This window comes from Sminthopsis crassicaudata, chromosome X (assembly GCF_048593235.1).
Source record: "Sminthopsis crassicaudata isolate SCR6 chromosome X, ASM4859323v1, whole genome shotgun sequence".
NCBI classification, from domain to species: domain Eukaryota; kingdom Metazoa; phylum Chordata; class Mammalia; order Dasyuromorphia; family Dasyuridae; genus Sminthopsis; species Sminthopsis crassicaudata.
Window position 1 is genome coordinate 35,964,645 of NC_133623.1, and position 20,509 is coordinate 35,985,153.

Genomic DNA, 20,509 nt, shown 5'->3' on the forward strand with positions numbered 1-20,509 from the left:
GTGTGCTAAATCTAGGATTTTTGAGTCAGAATAATAACCTCTGAGGGCTTCATTTCTTCCCAAGTTCCTGATACTTGCCTTAAAACCAGCAGAAGTTGCTTGAGAAGAGAACTTGCAGGGACACAGTTGAATCTTCCCCTTCAAATTAGGAGGGCAAATTAAAAGGAACCCCCCAAAATGACCTTTTTCAAGGCACTATTTGAAGTCTCTTTGTAGAATCAGAGTTGGAAGAGAGTGCAGAGATCAACTTCATTTTTACTGATGATGATAAAAGCCTAGCTCAGAAAGGCGGAGCAATGACTTACGTTTGGTCACACAATCATTTTCATTTCATTTTCTAGCAACTGGTTATTTATGGTTCACTTCCAACCGAATGGGCAATGCCAAATTTAGCTTCTACAGGAAGATGGTATTTTGGCGGAGGAAAAGTAAACTCAGGTACCCTACTCACAGAATTTTTGAGTAGGAAGGGTGCGTGCTCTGCAGTCATCTCATTAGGTCATCAAGTCCAAGCCATGAGTACGAATTTCCTATATCACCTCTCTGACAAGGTTTCTGTCCTCCTGCCTTTACTTCAAGACCTTCAGGGAGGGCAATCTCTTTCTAGGCATCCTATTCCATTTTTGGATAGCTCTAATTAGTTCTTAATAGCTAGTCCCAAGTTTGTCTCTTTGTAAGATTCCTTCCTGTCCCCTATTAATTTTGCCATCCAGGGATTTATTCCAATTCCTCTTTCATCTATCAGTCCTTCATATAGAGTTGTGAATTTACCAAGTTCCTACAATTGATCCTTTTACAGTATGAGCTTGAGCCCTGTTTTTCCCTTTCAGTGTTCTCCAACTTAGGAAATATTTTCTTAAAATTTGGAACTGAACTCAGTATTCTAGATATGGTATGCCCAGGCAATCATGCAATGGGACTACTACTTTCATATTTGGTGGTTTTTATATTAATTCATTTCCCAAACAATCCTTCAATCCCAATCCAAAACCACTTCTTGTAACAAATAAAAGAGGGGTAAAATTCTCTTCCAGCTTATACCTATGAAATTGACTTTTTGAATCCAACTTTATATTTAGTACTGACCCATTCTGTCTTTTTAAGCTGGTTGACACATCATGACTGATGTCAGTTCCATAGCTATAGTGCTTTAGGTTTAATCAGGTTCTTTCCTCATAACAACTTTGTCAGGTCGCCCACACAAATATTATTGCCTTTTATTTACAGATGAGGCTAAGAGAACTTATATGACTTGCCCATAATCATACAGCTAATAAGTGTGGGTGGTAGAATCAGAACCTGGGCTTCCTTACTACACTCCTAGTTCTCTTTCCACTGTGCCATGCTAAGATGCTTCAACTTCTTTCTCTCTAAAATAAAACAAGCAAAAAGAAAGCACACCAAAAGTCATAGAAGGGTCATTAAAAGCCACATGAATCAAATCTTGAGTTTTAAACTCTTCTAACTAAATGTCCTTGAGCCTAACTGTCAACTTCTTTCTCAAATCTGTATTATGCTCTGAAGGCTTCTGTGTGGCCAAGAGCTATCCTCTTCCTAGCCCTTGATCAAACATACAACGCCTTCAAACACGGCTGCTCAGTAGAGTTAGGATGCAAGGGATCTCTTTGTATTCCAGCTCACAAGCTTCATAGGATGCTGGAATATCATTGTTCCCCAGAAGCCAAATTTGTTATTAGCTGCATGGTGGGATTAGGGTAAAGATGAATTATCTAAATTACTAGTTGGGCTGAGAAGAAATATGTTTCATAAAATAACTAGTTGCTTAGAAACCATAGTTCTTATGATGTTTTCCCCATATAGTCTGGTATCCAGTGACTAAAATGAGAATTGTGTACATGGGTGTGTTTCAGTTGTTAACCTATATTTATTAGTTCAGTTCAGAATGATTAAGGCTGATCTTAATGAAGGTTCCGAACTAATGAAATGTCTAGATTGCATTTAATTATAAGTGGATGTGGGTGGTTCAGTGTATAGCTATCACCATTATTAGAAAAATGACTCCCTACATGTGCACTTCAGGTGGTAGCTCAGTGCATGATCTTTACATATCAAGAACAGCACATATATATATTTTTTATATTTACCAATATATGAATCTGTTTTTATAATAAACTTTTCCCCCTCTATCACTGACATTACCTGATAATCATGGACCCTTGTGTACTGTTTGAGAAATTAGAAATGGCATAAAAGCAGACAGTGATAGGAAGAGCAGCTGGAACATGTTATATATAGGGAGTGAGTATATGCTGGGAGTTTTGAGGAAATTCAGAGATCAATTTTCAGTATTTCATTGAAAGGGGGGGAAAAGCTTGTATTAGAAACAGAGATTCATATACCAGCGAAAATGTGCCGTTCCTTTTTTTGCCAATGATGTTGTGTGAATTCCATCAAGTCCTGGAACATTATGGAGCTTTCCAAATTAGATTCCCAAGCACTGAAAATTGTTTGACCCAACTATTCCACGGAGAAAAGCACAAATGGAGAAAGAATGCTTAATGTCTAGACTAGGGACGGCCTACGATCTGGGCTATCAGTACATATATCTTGGAGATTACATATATATATATATATATATATATATATATATATATATATATAATAGCCAGACAATGAGCCAGGTGCAGAATTGTACAGGAGAAAAGGAAGGGACTGGATTGCTTCTTGGAAATAGTGAAGAACTTTCAATGACCTCCCCCCCCCCCATATTCTTCTTGAAACAAATACTCTTATTTTTAACACCAGTATTCTTCTGTTGGTGCTATGTGGCTCTGAATCACGGAATGTGACAATCTTTGAGGAATCACAATTGTGAGTCACCCAAAGGCCAGCAGAAAGACATATGGCAGATATAAATAGGCTGCAGCATATAAACAACAATGAACTATGAGCAAGAAATGGTGTAAAAATATCATCAAAGACATGTGTGACCAGAAGACGAGGGGGGGCTGATCATATAGTAAGGACAAGGGATAACAGGTAGATAGTCTGTGCACTGTACTTGTTACCCCCATGATAGTTAAGCTTTTTAAAGGTAGGTTTTCAGCATCATGGGTAAACAGCCTATATTTATGGGAATAAATAAGCTAGAATCCACAAGATGAGAAAGCATGGATGGATCAAGACCTTTGACATTTAGAGGGAGAACCCCCATGTCAATGTCTAGAATATTGAAGTATTTCTTCTGCTTCTGCTAAATTTTAGAGGACCCTTCCATGAACATGCATACACAATACACACACACACACACACACACACACACACACACACCCCCACACACACATATACATCTCCCTACCCTTTCCCACCCCTGCACACATGCACATTCATCTCCTTTTCACTGTAATCTACTTTAAAAGCAAATCACTGGCTAGATGAAGTTTTCTGATAGAAAACTATTTGTGGTACATTCTTTTTTTTTTTTTTTTTTTTTTATTATATATATATATATATATATTTTATAATATTATCCCTTGTATTCATTTTTCCAAATTACCCCCCCTCCCTTATTCTCTCCCCCCGACGACAGGCAATACCATACATTTTACATGTGTTACAATATAGTCTAAGTACAATACATGTGTGTGAATATCATTTTCTTGTTGCACAATAAACATTAGAATCCGAAGGTACATGCAACCTGGGCAGACAGATATTAGTGCTAACAATTTACATTCCACTCCCAGTGTTTCTTCTCTGGGTGTATCTACCTCTGTCCATCATTGATCAACTGGAAGTGAGTTGGATCTTCTTTATGTTGAAGATTTTTGTGGTACATTCTTAATAGTTCAGGTGGTTATAATAGTTCAGTGTGCTTTGATCTAAGGACATTCACATAGGATGAGTTAGAAAACTGATAACTGTGTCGTTTTGTTTTCAAAGCAAAATGTCACACTTCTTTTAGAGATTTAAAAAAGGCTCCACTATTGCCAGGAAATTGCCAAATACTCGTTCTCTGACACTATCATCATTTTTTCTTGCAGTCCAGACTCTTTATAAAATTAAACTAGTAGTTTCTATGTAGTTTTCTTCCCTAATAAATAAATTCTCCTTATCAATTCAACACCATAGCGGAAAATGAATGGCAATCTGGCAGTTGTCCAGTTATGTGTTTAATATAGCTGGCCAAACTAGATCAACCGGGCCCCAAAGTAGATTTTTTTCAACATAAAAGAACTGAACATCTACTCAGGGCAAAGGTTAAACACATAAATGTACAACTGTGGGGAAAATGGCTACATACTTCTGTTCTAAAACCATATAATGTTCCCATTTAAAGGTCGGAAATGTTCTTGAAAAAGTTGGTTTCTTTAAAAACAAGCAATCTGTCTTATCCTCAGCTAATATCTCAACATGGCATGGAGGTGACCTTGAATTCTGAGAGACTATGCCAGTGGAGCATACGCTCTGTCACAGTACTCTCACATATGCCCCATGCTGTAGGTCACCCTGTGTCCCTTTAGGCAATCTTTTACTGAAAAGAGAACTCAGAAAACCCATGATTTAGATATTCTGTACTTTATGAGACAGAATTTCATCTCCGTTTTTCTCATTCCCACTCTCTCCTGCTAGCATATCACTACATTGGGGTAGGGGATGGGGGCACTCGGACAAAGATCATTATCCAATCTCTCAGATTCGGTCTCCACGCACAGTTCACCATCATAACATGTGTCCTGCCACACAACAAGTCATTAGCTCACTGTTGTTTCATGTACGACCACCGAATTCCTCTGGCACTGACCAAATTCCTCAACTGCCAGTCCTTCAATTTCTGAACTGACCAACACAAGATCTGATGTTATGTTCTTATGTCCTTAAATAGTCCTACAAAATGCGGTCTTCTCTTTCTTTTCAGCCTCTCTCATCGTAGCTCCCACCAGCTCTGATAAGTTGTATCAAGATGAAAAGGTCTGAGAAGCAGCATATGGCTTTCACTTGAGAATCAGCCCATCTCAGTCCCAAGAGGCCCATTACCAGAAGGTTGATCACAGAAATTCATGGAGACCTTTCACTAAGGTGAGAGATTGTAATCTACACAGGCACGTCCACACTGATAACAGTCTTGATCCATGAGATCCTTAAGAAATGTTTATATGAAAATGCAGAATTCAAAAATAGCAGGGCCACTAGAGAAAATGAAACTGCCCAAATGTGACAGTTAAAAGTACCCACAATTAGCAACATGAACTTCTAGCTTCCAGTCCTGATTCTCTCACTAACTAGTGGTACCATATTTGCAAAGTGAGTTGCTCTTTGGTTTAAAAGTCAAAAGTACATATCTTAATAACCTAATCTAGTGGGATTTTACTAGACAGAAGTCAAGAGAGAGCACAATGCAGGCTGAGAGATAGCCATGCAAAATTGTGAAAGTGGGAGATGAAATATCATGGATGGAAATAGCGAGAACAGTTTGTGTGTGTAGTATAGAGTTCATAAAGGAGAATAATAAATGATAATAGTGGAAAGGCAGGCTGTGGTCATATTGTGAAAGGCTTTAAATGCCAAGAAGAAGAATATGTATTTTGGCCTAAAGGCGGTTAGAAATTACTGGAGTTTTGTGAGCAAGGAGGTAACATTGGCAGACCTAAACTTGCATGATGGCAGGTTGATAACTGTGTGGAGGCCCTTGGAAGGGAGAGAGACTGGAGTCAGGGAAGCAAATTAGGAGGCTGTTAAAATAATCTAGGCCTAATCTAGTGGAGGGAAAGGGGTGAATGTTAGAAACACAGAACTGACAAGACTCAGCAGCCATGTTAGGACGAGAGACCGGAAAGAGATGAGGATGTCTCTAAGTAGAAGAAGCTGTGTAACTAATAGCCTGGTGAAACCCTCCATAAAATAGGAAGGTTAGAAAGGGAGAACAGTATTGGGGGGGTTGGCATCACAATGGAACATCCAATTGGAAATATGTAATACATAGGCAGTGACGTGAAATTAAGTCCTGGGAGAGGGATTAAGGCTAGATGTGCAGCTCGGCTAGTTATTTGCAAAGCATGCTCTCTTGTCATCCTCTTCTTCCCCCTACCTTAGAATTTTAACTCTCATCCTGGGACCCTGGGTTCTCCTGGATGAGATTCTGCTTTATTTTTCTTCCAGGCTATTTCCAAAGTACTTCACTGGATCCATGCTGTCTTCCCTCTGATCCTTTTGGTGTGTTTTCTGACCCCATTAGAATGTAAGCTCTTTGAGGGCAAGAATTGGGTTTGACACATAATAAGAAGTTTTGCTTTGTAAATACTTATTTAGTCATTTATTCATGCATCTGAATTGAACATCTGTAGTTGGAAGCAACTTCAGGAGCCATCAAGTTTAATATCCTTTCTTACAGATGGAGAAACTGAGGCCTAGTTGAAGCTTTTAAAGTATAAATGACTTGTTAAGGATTACAAAGGTATTATAACCTTGCTTCAAACCCAAATCCTGCACTTGAGTGTCTAGCATTCTGCTATATGGCACTCTCATCACTTCTGTGAATCTCAGTGTCTGCATCTATAAAATGGGCATGAAAATCGTGTTTCGACTATAGTGGGGATGGGGTGAAATATTACAGAAGAGAGTCCTTTCACTTCAAAGCACTAGTATACTGTAGTACTATTCCTTTTGGTGCTATTAGGATATATTTACAAGGTGCCACACAACTGATGGAAAAGTTAAACATTAGTGGAAGCCCTGATGGAGATGGCCGTAGTGGCAGAATCTTTTCAAAAGTCAATAACAAAAGTGATTTTTTTTTTACTAGTTTGGCTGGTTGTTTGCTGTGACAGAATTGACCAGCAGGAGCGGAATACTTGTCATTCAGCACATGGCACTTTTATGAAATGAAAGAACCACAAAGGCCCTAGCAGCCCATGTTCTTCTGCATTGACAGCCCCAAATTACTTGTTTGGGTTCTTTTCAATCATTGTTGACACACAGATTACAGGACCCATCTTCTTGATTTTTCTCTTTCCAGCTCCTGAGATGGATTGTGTTGGTATTTTTAGGCACTGTTGAAGTCAGAGTTATTGGGAATATACCAGTTCTTTTTCTTCCCAGGAACATGCATGGATTCTAAGTATTGATGTTGGTATTTTTGTTTGTGTCTGACTTGTGGTGATCCCATTTGGAGTATTCTCGCAAAGATACTGGAATGGTTTGCCGTTTCCTTTTCCATCTCATTTTGTAGATGAGGAAACTGAGGCAAACAGGGTAAAGTGACTTGCCTAGAGTCACATAGCTACTAAGTGTGTTAGACTGGATTTGAACTCAGGAAGATGAGTCCCACTCAACCTCTGTCTGCCCCATCTTTCTTCATCTGTAAAATGGGAAACAAATAATACCTATATCCCAGGATGTGTTGGGACAGAAGGAGATAATATATGTAAAGAACTTTGCAAGCCTTTGATGTTAGTTATATTAATAAGTGTTAGCTGGTATGATTTTTAGTTTGTATCTTATCCTAGAAGAAATAGGAAACCATCGGGGCCTTTTGACTAGGAGAGAAAGCATGGTCATTTCTGTGCTTTTGGAATATTATTTTGGCAGGACTATGAAAGATGAATTAGAGAAGGGAGAAAGACCGGAGGTAGGAAGAGAAATTAGGAGGCAGTCCACAAAATGAGGCAATGAGATAGTCAGTGGTTGGGTGATTAGAAAGAGGTGTATGGCCTGAGAAATGTGGTGGGAGAATAGCTAAGACTTGGTAACTAAGGAGATGTGGAAGGTAGGGGACAGGAGCATGAACTGGGTGGGGAATGGAGGGAGGGTAGAGGATGATTCTGACGTTGCCCTGGTGACTGGATGGAGGGAGTAAGCCTCAACATAAATTGTATATCAGAATACACCTACATGTATGGAAATCCATGAAATGTAAGAGAAAGTAGGTCAGAAAGCATCTGGGTAAGGGAAAATGGAGAGGGTAGCAGAAATGATATCATTGTGGGAATATTCTGTAGTTCTTCAGACGGATTTAGGTTATGAAAGATACTTTCCTAATATAGATTACAAAATGAGCATAGAAACAAGATATAGGAAGGGCAGGAGACTTAAGCTAGGTCAGTGTTCTGCTAAAGAAGGCATGTGATCAATATTTGATTTGGGTTCCTGGATGTTTCCTCTCTTAGGAAGTTCTAGAAGCAATGAGGACACTGTTGGCTTGATTTATTTTAGTTAACAATGAAGAACTGATAGGAGATGTGATATAACTATGGAAAGGAAATGACCATGTCATCTTGGAATGTATGAGAGCAAATAAAGGAAATGCTATGGATGACCAAGAATGAAAACTGAGTTCAAAAACTTGAAATATTGTTACTTAGAAATTCAAAAATAGAAAATGAAGGAATCTTAAAGCACAAAGGGACTCAATAGCCCAATTTCCCATCCAATGAAGGAATCTCTTTTAATCTCTGCTGTATCCTTGAACTTTGAACCCTTCCAGTGATAGGGAACTCAGTGTTTTATGACAGCTCTTTTTACTGTTGAACACCTGCAATTGAAGGCAAGTTTGATGTGCAATAGAGTGTGCGTGCACCTCATCATTTTAATTGACACCTTGAATAAATGTATGTAACAGATGGTGGGCTTATGAAATTTGCACACCAAAGAAGTCTGGGAATAATAGCGAACACATTGTAGACTTGAGTCAGGACAAGAAAAGTTGGACAGACTAGAAAACAGGACCAAATCAAAGAAGAAATGTAATAGAGTTAAGTGAATTCTATACTTGGACTGAAAAATCGAGGCACAGCTATCAAATAATGACTGAGAAAATGCTGACTTTAACAGAGGTAAAATTCATTATGAGGCATGATGGAAAATGGCAGCCACAAAAGGCCATGCTGGAAGGAAGGAAGGCAAGAAGGAAGGAAGGGAGGGAGGGAAAAGAAGGACCATCCCCAGGGGAGATATGCTTTCCCAGAAGGGCCTGAGACTCTGATTCTCCCTTCTTTTACAGATCAAAGGGAACACAGTTTCCAGATTAAAGGGAACACAATTTTTTTACAGAGTTCAATTGTGTCATTTCCATGTGCCACAAATGCCACAGGGTGGCTTTGGTTAATAACTTAAGCATTGATTAGTTACATATTTAGACATAGGTAGTTCATTACAGAGTGTCAGAAGTTATCAAGGAGAAAGCTGTAAGATGGCTACATAAAATAGTGATGTTTCAAGATGGCCTGTGGTCACTGAACATTCATGCATTCATTCAGCAAGCAGTCAAGAATAGGGATTTTATTAGGTTCCCCCTATAATATGAAGAGATTAGGATTTGTCATGGTTTTGGGGCTCCCCCCAAATATTAAGAAGCAAAATGGCCTTTTACTGTGTGAATAATTGGAAGGCTAGCTTCTAAAGGATGAACATTTCTCTGGTTGATGTATGCATCTTTTCAACTCAGATTGAACTGCCGTCAGGTACTCAATAAGAGGATGACATAAATGGTGAAGGTGATGTATAGACCACAGATCATGGTCCATAGATCATTTAGAGCAGGAAAGGTCCTTAGAAGACAACTTGTTTAATGCCTTCATTTTTACAGCAGGAAAGTGAAAGGAAGGAATGGAGGTGACTTGGCCAAAGTCGCAAGGCCAATTTGCAGCAGAGCCAGGACTAGCCCTTTGGATTCTTTCCACGGGACCATACTTTATGGGCCAGTTATGTTCACTGTCCAGGTCATGGAGACAAATCTCTGACAGGGAGGACACTAAAGACTAATTGGCTTTAGGCCAGTCACTCATAGGGATGTGGGGCTCTTGGAACTACGGAGTTCAGAGAGTATTAAGGTATGGAAAGGCTGTATCAGTGATGAGGGGAAGGAGGGGGTTGATGTCTGGAAGTTTAGCGGGAACGGGGATTATGGAGGAAGGGAGGGAAAAACCTGAGCATGGCAGCGTCATTAAGATGTTCCTTTGTAGTCACCCAAATTATCTGTAGTAAAGTCTCTTTCACGATATTCCAGCACTGTACCAACAACATGCCATCAAATAGCTGTGATTGCCATTCCAAGTTGAGAAGGATATATGTTGAGTGATCTCGGAGATAGAAGATCCAGATTTCTACTTACCTAGGCAATGAGTTTAAGTATAAAATCTCCACATTCATGCAAAGTATAGTACAGGATCAGAGAAGTGGTGAAATTCGATTGTAGTATCCTTGAAGGACAATGGACAAGCAGCAAAAAGACTGATGAAGATCATTGCCATTCAGCTCTGAATGAACAGGAACTCTGACTAAGAATGAAAAAAGACTATGTATATATGCATATGATCAAGTATTTATGAAGCACTTAGATGCCTGTGTGCTCAATCCTGGGGACATAAAAATAAGCAAGACAGTCTTCACCTTCAAGGAGCTTAAATTCAGATGGGGAAAAAATGGGGATGGTTTAAAGGCTTGGTTAGGAGCTGGAAGCTGAGAAGGGCTGAGAACATGTGGTTTGGGGCAAGGAAATGCAAGTCCTCCTCTCTCAGAGCCCAGGGTGTTTCCAGAGACAGAGTCACCATTCTGGTGGGAGGGTGATGATGATGAGGATGATGATGAAGATATCATGTATAAAAAGTCTACAACTTTAGGGCTAGATGGAGCCTTCAAGATCATCTGATTCAGCCTTTCCCCCCTTCCAACTCTTTTTATTTTTATTTTGTTATGGAACAGGAAACAAGCCCAGACAAAGAAAATCCAATTTCAAAGTGAGGGGAAGAGATCTCTGGGCATATTTTTGGCTGGCTCATGACTTCTTGGCTGGGGGCTATCAAGATCTGTCAGCTGTGATGGCTGTGAACTACTGATGGCTTAATGCCATTGATAGTAGCAGTCCACTACTTCTTTCGTGGGTGACAGCTTTTCATGAAAGTGCCCCAAAGCAGCTGAGCCTGGACAATGACAGTTCTAAATGAGTCTGGATATCTAATGGGCTTTCCCCAGAGGCAGCTGTAGTTGGCAGCTGTCCAGCCTTCTCTTTCTCAGCAACGCCCCCCAGGGGGTAGCTCATAACAATGTCCTAACTAGTGGCACCATTTTTTAAAGATAATGATTTGTATTGATGTCTTTCATCTTTACATTGTAGTCATTTCCACATACATCCCTTCCACTCTCCTCAACAGAGCTCTGCTTTGTAAAAGAAAAAAAATATTAAACAAAACCAACCAATATAAGGGCTGCTTCTGACAGTGAATGACATCTTCCCTTCTCATCCTCTCTCTTTCCCCTCCCCCCAAGACAGTCCCTATCTCTTCCTGAAAAGGGAGGATACACAGTTCCTCTTTATTCTCCAGGGCCAACATTGGTCATTTCAATGACTCACTGTCTGGTTACTTTTTAGTAATCATGGATATTGTTCTCCTGGTTCTTCTCCATCAATTTTCTGATTTATTCTATATCAGTTCATATGCCTTCCAGTGTTTCTCTGAATTTGTCAAATTTGTTATTTCTTATTCTATTGCACATATTACATTATGGACCCCAATTTGTTCAGCTACTCCTCACTGGATGGGAATCTACTTTATTTACAATTCTTCACTGTTACTAGGAATATTTTGGAATATATACAGGGGTGTGCTGGAGCCAGCTCGTACAGACTTACCAGAGCCAATCATTAAATTTTTAGTCAGCATTTATACCTAAGAAATCAGCAAATGCTACAGATGAGGGCTTGATTTATTATTTTGTTGATTTCTAAGCTTAAGAAAGTGGCAAATACAATATTAATAATACAGACTAAACTCAAAAGTGTATCATGGATACTTTTTCTTAGAGAGATGGTTGTTAAATATTAATCAGCACAATCCTGTATGTATGTATGTATATATGTATGTATGTATGCATGCATGCATATGGGTGTGAGTGATCTTATAAAATGTTTTGTACTTATTACCTCAGGTCATCCCTCCCAACCACTAGAGGAGGCAGGTTCTATTATTATCCCCATTTTAGAGATGAAAAATCTAAGGTTCAGAGAGAGGTTAAATGATTTACCTAAGATCTGTCATGTCTAAAGTAGAATTTGAACTCAGGTCTTGCAGACTCCAGTAATCTTCCCATCATGGCATTTAGCTGTCTATAGCTTTAATTATTCTTATATTAAAATATGAGCTTCTTGAGGGTAAGAACCATTTTACTTTTTGTATTTGTATCCATTTGTACTTAGTAAGGTGTTTGGAAAATAATAAGCACTAAGTGCTTTTTTCATTCATTTATTCAGATCTTGACATAAGCCTTTCTTTCTTTGGGCCTCAGTTTCCTCTTCTGTAAAATAGCAATGGGGTGGGTTAGATAGGCTCTGAGGAACCTTCCAATTTGAGATGTAGTATCCTATATGCATTTGTGCAGGGAATAGCAATGGGTTTTCCCCACTCTAGATTATGGTTTGTTTGTTTTTTCTTTCATTGCTTCAGATCAGGAATCAACAACAAGTTGTGAATTGCCATGTTGAAGCAGCAAAATGAAGGAAAGTTGGGGCTAAGGAACCATAACCAATGATCACATAGATTTCCTTGTATTTAAAATACTATCCGATACCCACCCCCCCATCCCAAAGGAATGATAAAGAAAAGTAAGCGGTCAAGTAAATTTGTAAGTGATCTAGACACTTACCTTTCAAATCTGTTCTTATGTACTCTACCTCTAAAGCTCTCCTTTAATTCATTATCAAACAAATGATGAGACTTTAAAGTATAGTGGATGATTTCCTTTTTCATTTGAGAATACAGAGATATCTGCTTAGAAATCTCTGGTGTGATAATGCAATCTGAATTTGGGGAAAGCGTAGCCAAATGCAATTTATATCAGTGCTCAGAGAAAATTGATTGTGATATTATTTATATCATTTCCCCCTGCATTCAGTTCTCAATGCATGCATATAAAAATGTTACTTTCTAATTCATGAGCTATAGACACCATAGATAATGTGAAATTGGTCATACATTTAAAATTTTTAGCATCTTAGAAAAATCATGTCTTACATAGTGATCCATCTCAAATAAAAATATCTGTATCAAGAAACCCAATATCTCCTGTGCTTTCACTCATGCATTAGTGGTATGCATTTACAATACAGTCTAATCACTCACTCCTGAATTATGGTAGGCACCCATTACTAAAAGCTGTAAATATGTAGCGGAGGAAAAGGGATATTGTGTATACATGCACAGGGGGGTGGGGTGGATTGGGCCAAGGGTTTTCAAAGATGCATGTCACGGGAAAAAGAGAAAGCCTCGATTGTGCTAATGGAATTGCTTCTTGCCCCAGCATCATTGTGGAATTGGACCTTCCTAAATTCAGTCAGTAATCCCCGGAGGGTTGGCTTGGGACCAGCTTTTATTCAGTGAACTTCAAGCTATTAATATGGAGAATGGTGCTTATATTAGGCTTTCTCCAAGCATCTCTAGGTAAGAAACGGGAAAGGTAGAGCCCATGCAATTCATGGAGTTCATCCTCCAATTTGTTCTGGTGCTTTAATGTGTCCAAGAGTGCACTAGTCCTTAAATCAGGCCAATTCCAATTCGTTCACAGCTCCTCTTGGACTTCTGACCTCTCCAGAGTCCTGGGGCACCACTCAGACTGACTGCTTTGTCATTCTAAGAATCACAGAACTTCGGACCTCAGGGGTCATCTGGTCTAACACATATTGAAAAAGAATCCTGTCTACACCCATCCTTGGCTATGCTTGGCACCTTCTGGTGAGGGGGAATATGCCCATTGTACTTTTGGACAGCTTTTAGCTGTCGAAGCGTTTCTTAATGTCAGACCTCAATTAGCCTCTTCTACAACTTTTACTCATTGCCCCCAATTTTCCTCTCTGGGGCAAAAAGAGCGATTCAGTCTCTCTTCCACAAGAAAACTCTTCAGATATTTGAAGAACACTTTCATGTCCACCCTCCTTTTTTACCCACTGTTTTCTTCTCCAGGATAATAATCCCAGTTCCTGCAAGTGATAGAATGAACTAGAAACTTTCTACCATATCGATTGCTCTCCTCTGGACTTTCTACCTGTCATCATTGTTCACATTAAAGTATTATATCCTGGAATGTTCTTTTCTCTAAATTGTAATGGTTCTCTGGGAGCAGGTTTCTTGGGGAGCTTCTGGAGGCAACCTTGGCTTCAGTTCAGTTCAGTAATCCCAAATGCAGCCAGGAGTTAAAGTCCAAATCCTTTATTGTCTCTTCCAAAATCTTATCTCCTTCACTTGGGGCCCGGCTAGTTTTCTGGAGGCCTTCCTTTTTCCTTGGTTCCCGAGAGCTCTTGCTGCTAGTCCTTTGTCTCTACAAGCTTCAGCCTCTCGTCTTCCCGATGTCTCCAGCCAGCACAAAGGTGGAAGTGGGAATGAATCTTGAGTCTGAATCTACTGAAGTCCTCCTGAAGTTCCCCTTGGCCCTGAGAGCTTTCTGCTTATATGTTGCACACTTGAGTACATAGCAATCATTATATCACAAGGAAACCATAATTTGTTGTAGGATTAAATCAGTGCTAAATTAGATTTAACCATCGTCTCCTTAATTCCACTTAGTACCTTTTTTTTTTCAAGTTCTGGCCCATAACATCTCCTTGTAGGGTCAGATCAATCATTATGAACCATGCTAAATTAGATAATTATTGTCTCTATCCTCTTCCAGTGATTTAGTAAGAATCCTAACAATACCCAGTGTTGTGAGTGAGCCCATGCGCGAGAGAATGGCTGCACAAATTATGGTGGAGGGATGTAATATATACCATTATGCTATAAGAAATAGGGAATGGGCTTGTTTTTAGGGGCATCTAGGTGCAGTATATATAAGTGCTGACCCTGGAATTAGGAAAACTTGGTCGTGGATATTTCCTAGCTGGGCGAGCCACTTGAGCACTGCCTCAGTTTCTTCATCTATACCACGGGGATAAATATCAGCACCTACCTCTAAAAGTTGTTTGTTGTGAAGATCAAATGAAGTAATGATTGTAAAGCTCTTTTAAAGTGCTCTATTATTATTACTTCAGAGAAAGTTGGGAAGATCTGGATGAATTGATACAGAGTAAAGTGAGTAGCACCAGAAAAAAATTAATACTGTAACAACATAGTACAAAGTTTTGAAAGTTTTAATATCTCTGGTCAACCAGACTTCCAGAGGACTGATGATGAAGAAAGTCTTCTGACGCAGAGATGATGATTAAATATGCAGAATGAGGCATGACCAATATAGAAATTTGTTTTAATTTGACTCTACTTTTTTTTGTTATAAGGATTTTGTTTTTCTGTCTTTTTCAAATTTTCTTAGTCGCAGGGGGTAGGCAAGGGGAAGGGAGAAAACTAATGCTTGTTAATTGAAAAAAATATGATTTTTAAAAATACAGCAAAAAGTAGTCCTCGGATTATAATACAATATTCCCAATATGCTCTGACCAGGAATTAATGCAGCAGAAATTCCTAATACTTCTCTTAAAATAGCCTAAGATTTCATTCACTTGCTTGGTTGTCATAGTGTACTCTTGACTCATATTGAGCTTGCAATCCACTAACATCCCAGATCTCTTTCAAATTGTTGTCCAGTCACAGCATCCTCATTATGTATTTGGGAATTTGATTTTGGAATGCCAATATATGACAACAAATTTCTTCTTATTAAATTTTATCTTATTAGATTCAACTCAATGTTTTACTCTACAGTGTTTTCTCTAGCCCTTACTTGTTTACTTCTTTGTTCCTAGGTATAAACACATTCCCAAAATTATATCACTTATTAATTCTTCCATTGTTCAACCAAATGCTCTCCTAATCTCATTCTTGGACTTCCTCATATATGCATATCTTTTTAAAAAATAAATTTTAATTGATGACTTGTATTTTTTATAACTTACCTTTCATAATATTTTACTCCCACTCCTCTTTCTATAAATCCATTCTTTATAACAAAGAATAAGAAAAAGACCAGTCCAACAAAACTAACCAACTCATAAAAAAGTCTGACATTTCATGTTATTTTTGCCTTTTTTGTGTTCCCAGCTCTTTACACTGTACCTGGAACACAGTGTTATTAATAAATGCTAGTTGAGTGAGTGATATGCAATATCCCTCATTCATTATCCCTGTCCTCTGCAAAGAAGACAAGATACCTTTTTGTATCTCTTCTTTAGCTCAGTGACTGTAATTTTACAGCATTCAGTTTCAGTTGTTTTGGGGTGGTTCTCTTTCCATTTACTTTGTTGTAGTAATTGGATATACTGCTTTCCTGATTCTGCTTACTTCCCTTTTCATCAATTCACATGCCTTCCTATGCTTCTCTGCATCTATCATATTAATTTTTCCTATAGAGCAGGAATATGTTACTATATTCATTTGTCACAACTCTTTTTATTATTCCCTTATTCCATGTGACAGACAACTATGTTTTTCCAGTTCTTTTGTATTATGGAAATGGCAGTTACAAATATTTTTATGTATATAGGGCTTTTCTTCTCATTGACTTCCTTGGGGTATATGCTTAGCAGAAAGACTCTATGGTCAAATGTGGTTGAGTATTTTAGTAAAATAAACTTCATTGCATATATCTAAAAATAAAATGCATCTCTTTTTTTCAGTTCTTAATCGTCATAAGCTCATATCAGTTCATAATCATCATAATGTGATAGCTATCTCTCCTAGCCTTGTGTCACGAACTCTTGACAACAATGGAGTCTATGTCTTCTTTTAAATAAAGTTTTGAATAGTACAGGAAATTGAATAGATAGATCACTGTGGAATTCCACTAGAGACACATCTCACCAAGATCACATTGACTATTCATTGAGTTTAGTCATTTAACCAAATTGGAATCCACTTAATTTATACTAACATTTAGCCCACAAACCTTTGTCTGCTTCATAGCGATGTCAAAAGTTTGTTGAAATTCAGATCTAGGATTCTATTAGTATTCACTTGATCTGCTACTTTAAAATCTGTCAAAAATATATGTAGACAAGTTAGCATGATTTGATCTTGATTGAAGTCATTTTGGCTTGCTACTTTCTTTTTGAAATCCTCATGATTAATATCTTTAACAAATCATTCTCATCTTTTTCAAGGAACTAGTCAGTTTAAAGGCTTTCCTCTCCTCTTCTTCCTTCTTATCTTTGGTGGGATATTTTCCTTTTTCTTGACTTGTGGCACCTCCTCTATTCTCAGTGATCTTGCAAGTATCAATAGCAAGTCAACAATTATATAAATTAGTTTTTTTCAGGATCCTAGAATGAAGTTCATCTGGCTTTGGTAAGCTCTCTCTTACTTCTCCTCACTTATTGGGTTTCAGTTCCCTGTGAACCATTTTTGTTTTATCCTTCAAATCCAAATAGAAGTAAAGGCGTGAGTAGTTCAGCCTTCTCTTTGTCATCTCTCACTATTGTGTCGTCTACTACAAAAGTGATCCGATGCATTATAATGAAACAAAATACCCTGTCCTTAGAATTCATTGTGAGCCTCGACTCATTTTGAGCTTTACACTCCTAATTTTGGCATATTTTAAAATGATAGGATATCATCTCATGCTGTTGCATTCATCCACTATTGCCTGCTCTTGTTTCCCATCTTCTATTCATATCTTCTTCTGTTTTTAAGAATGAGTGGATGAGTTGTTTGTACATCCACATAAATCTCATTAGATATCACTTCTTTCTTAATGGAATGGTTTCATGTCTTCAGAATTTCAATATTTATTTTATTAACAGCTTCCCATCTTTGTTGGGGTCTTAGGACCTGCAGAATTATAGATACAAGTATCCTATTTAACATTTCTCTGAAATCTATTCTTCTAAAATCTAGGGATTACTTCAAACTCTGCCCAATTTCACTTGCCTTTTCTATCATGAATTATAAGACAGAATAATTACTGTTCCCGAAGGTTCCCATCATTTCTACTTCAGCAATCGGTTCCTTTTTCTTGTCAGAATTAGACCTAGAATCACAGTTCCCCTTGCTGCATCTGCCAGCTTTTGAAAAATGAAATTAGAATTAAGATAAGCCAAGAATTTATCCGGAGAGACACAGACAGAGACAGAGACAAAGTCACAGAGACAGAGAGTGGGAGGGGAAGGGTGTGGGAGAGAGAGGAGGATGAGAAGTAGACTTTGGAAGCCATAGTCAGATGAGGGAAGCCAGCTCCTGAACATGTCTCTGGTTTCCAGCTTGTTTTCCTAGAGATTTGGGAGGATTTCCCTTAGGGAAATCTGATTAAGCTGAGATCTCCTTTTACCTCCCTATAGATAACTCTTTTATTCTGTGTATTTTCCCATATAATCTAATCTGTATAAGTTTTTCAATTTCTGCTTACTATTTGTCTAGATAAATAGGTTTATTTGAGATGATGTTTTGTGCAATGAGCAATTATTGCTCAAACTGGAGTTAAACTGGTGAGTGTATCCTAAAGGCTACTGACCCTCTCCCCTTTAATGGGTAACAGCTAGGAAAATGGCTTTGTTTCAAACCTATGTACCCCTAGACAAGCTACATTTGATGGGTAGAGGGCAGTTGATAGATACTGTTCTAGTTAAGTTCCCCTCTCAGAAACTGAAGGAAAAAATGGTCTTCCCAATGTTCTAGTACTTGGTGGGGCAGGGGAGTATTTGCTCCTTTTCCCAGGTATAACCCTCTTATTTCTTCTCTCTCCAGACCTCAGATCACATCTATCCTTTGAGCTACTCATTTATATGATTAGACAACCCATGTAGCTGTCTAATAAGCATGATCTTCTATATAAGTTTTAGAACAGTTGCTGGTCGGCATTGGTGGAAGGAAATTTCTCACTGAGAGTTCCTACACCCAGGTCCCCAAAAGAGGTTCAAACAAACAAACCAAAAAAAAAAAAAAAACCCAAAACACTTTGATACCCAAGATAAGTAAGGGGATAATAATACAGCACCTAATGGATTCATGTTATCCTGCTGAGATGAACTATATTCTGTGGTGCTGACAAAACTTGCAAATGTGATTACTGAGCCACTGGTTTGGAAAGATAACATGAAACATGAAAAGAGTTTAAGAAATTTAAGAAGAACTGATGTTGCCCAGATTCTGTCACCCTTTCTCCAGATACGTACTATTGAAATGCATGAAAGAAATATTAATGGTGGAGAACATTTGGGTCAGTCCAGAAGCTCCAGATATTTCCTAACTGGAGGCTTTGAGAAGGACATCCTTACAGAAGCAGATGATCCTGAGGAAGGGAGGATAAAGAGAGAGAGGGACATGGGTCCAGACCCCATTCTTACCAACTGAACAGGAATTGCAGTGGTAGCCACATGAGGACAATGGAACAATGGAGACTAGGAGGGGATAAGATGAGAAAATTTAAAAAGAATTGAGGCACTAAGTTTACTACTCAGTAAATATAGTAAGTACAGCTTTTTATTGTTATTGAATAATTTTTCAGGTATGTCCAATTCTCTGACCCCATTTGAGGTTCTCTGGTCAAAGATACCAGAATGGTTTGCTATTTTCTTCTTCAATTCGTTTTATAGATGAGGAAACTGAGGCAAACAGGGCTTAGTGAATTGTCCATGATCCCACAGCTAAGTGTCTGAGGCCAGATTTGAACTCAGGAAGATGATTCTTCCTGATTTCAGGTCTAGTGTTCTATCTGCTGCAGCGCCCCCTAGCATGGGTATGTAGCATCTTTGGTGCTGATGTGGGGTGATTTTTGGTAAAGAAATTCTGCTCCATTCACATGTTATTCTCAACAGGGAGTAGAGGAAGATGAGCCCCTATATCCGAAAAGAATGGAGAAACCAATAAAACTAAGTACGTTTAGGCTAGAGAAGAGGAAACTTCAAGGGCATAAAGATCAATGAAGAGCTTATATGTGAGAGAGAGGTGAGACCTGATCTCTTTCACCACAGAACTAAGAGCAATGGGTGGAAGTTAGAGAGATTTCATTTTGACGGAATATACATTTTCCTCTCCATTAGCACAGTCCCGAAGTGAAGTACACTGCCTCAGGAGGTTTCGGGAACATTTCGTTTGTCCTGAGAGCCTGGAGCATAGGCTTTTGAATCTCCCCCATGCTGGCAAGTCATTCTGTTTTGAGAGAGGATGTGACTTTTGAAATATGCCAAAGTCATTTGGAGTCAAGGCCAACCCAATTTTTGTGTGACATAATTAAGTAATAGAAGTGACTTTGTTGCATAGCTCTGAAGGCCATTCCCAAAAAGCAATGTCATCAATGGTTTAAGCAACTTTGAAACAGGTGTGCAGTCTCCCAGGGGGACTTCTTTAATTGGAGACGTGGCTTTGAATGTAGGCATTATTTTATGTATATTAACATATCAGACTAGAAAGAAAGAAAGAAAGTATCCAGGAACATACCAGAATACTCCCCAAATAGCTATAGCTTTTGAACTTTCAAAAATATGTCACACCCACTCGAGGGCTACTTCCCCAACTCCCACTTAGAAGATACCCACTACAACGTTCAGGTTCTCAATGGATAATCCCAAGAGTTAGCTTGAATTTCTGATATTGTCATTTAGAGCCCCACCCATCAATATACTTGCCATGTTATCAGCCAG

At 38.6% G+C, this 20,509-nt stretch overlaps 1 long non-coding RNA gene across 1 annotated transcript in view; it reads left to right on the plus strand.

The window, feature by feature from the left end:
* The window catches only part of LOC141548535 (uncharacterized), a 240,185-nt gene that overhangs the window by 105,021 nt on the left and 114,655 nt on the right, over positions 1-20,509 (plus strand). The window contains exon 5 of the long non-coding RNA XR_012483993.1: positions 4,880-5,040. This is a non-coding gene — a long non-coding RNA (uncharacterized LOC141548535). The remainder of the gene's footprint in view (positions 1-4,879; positions 5,041-20,509) is intronic.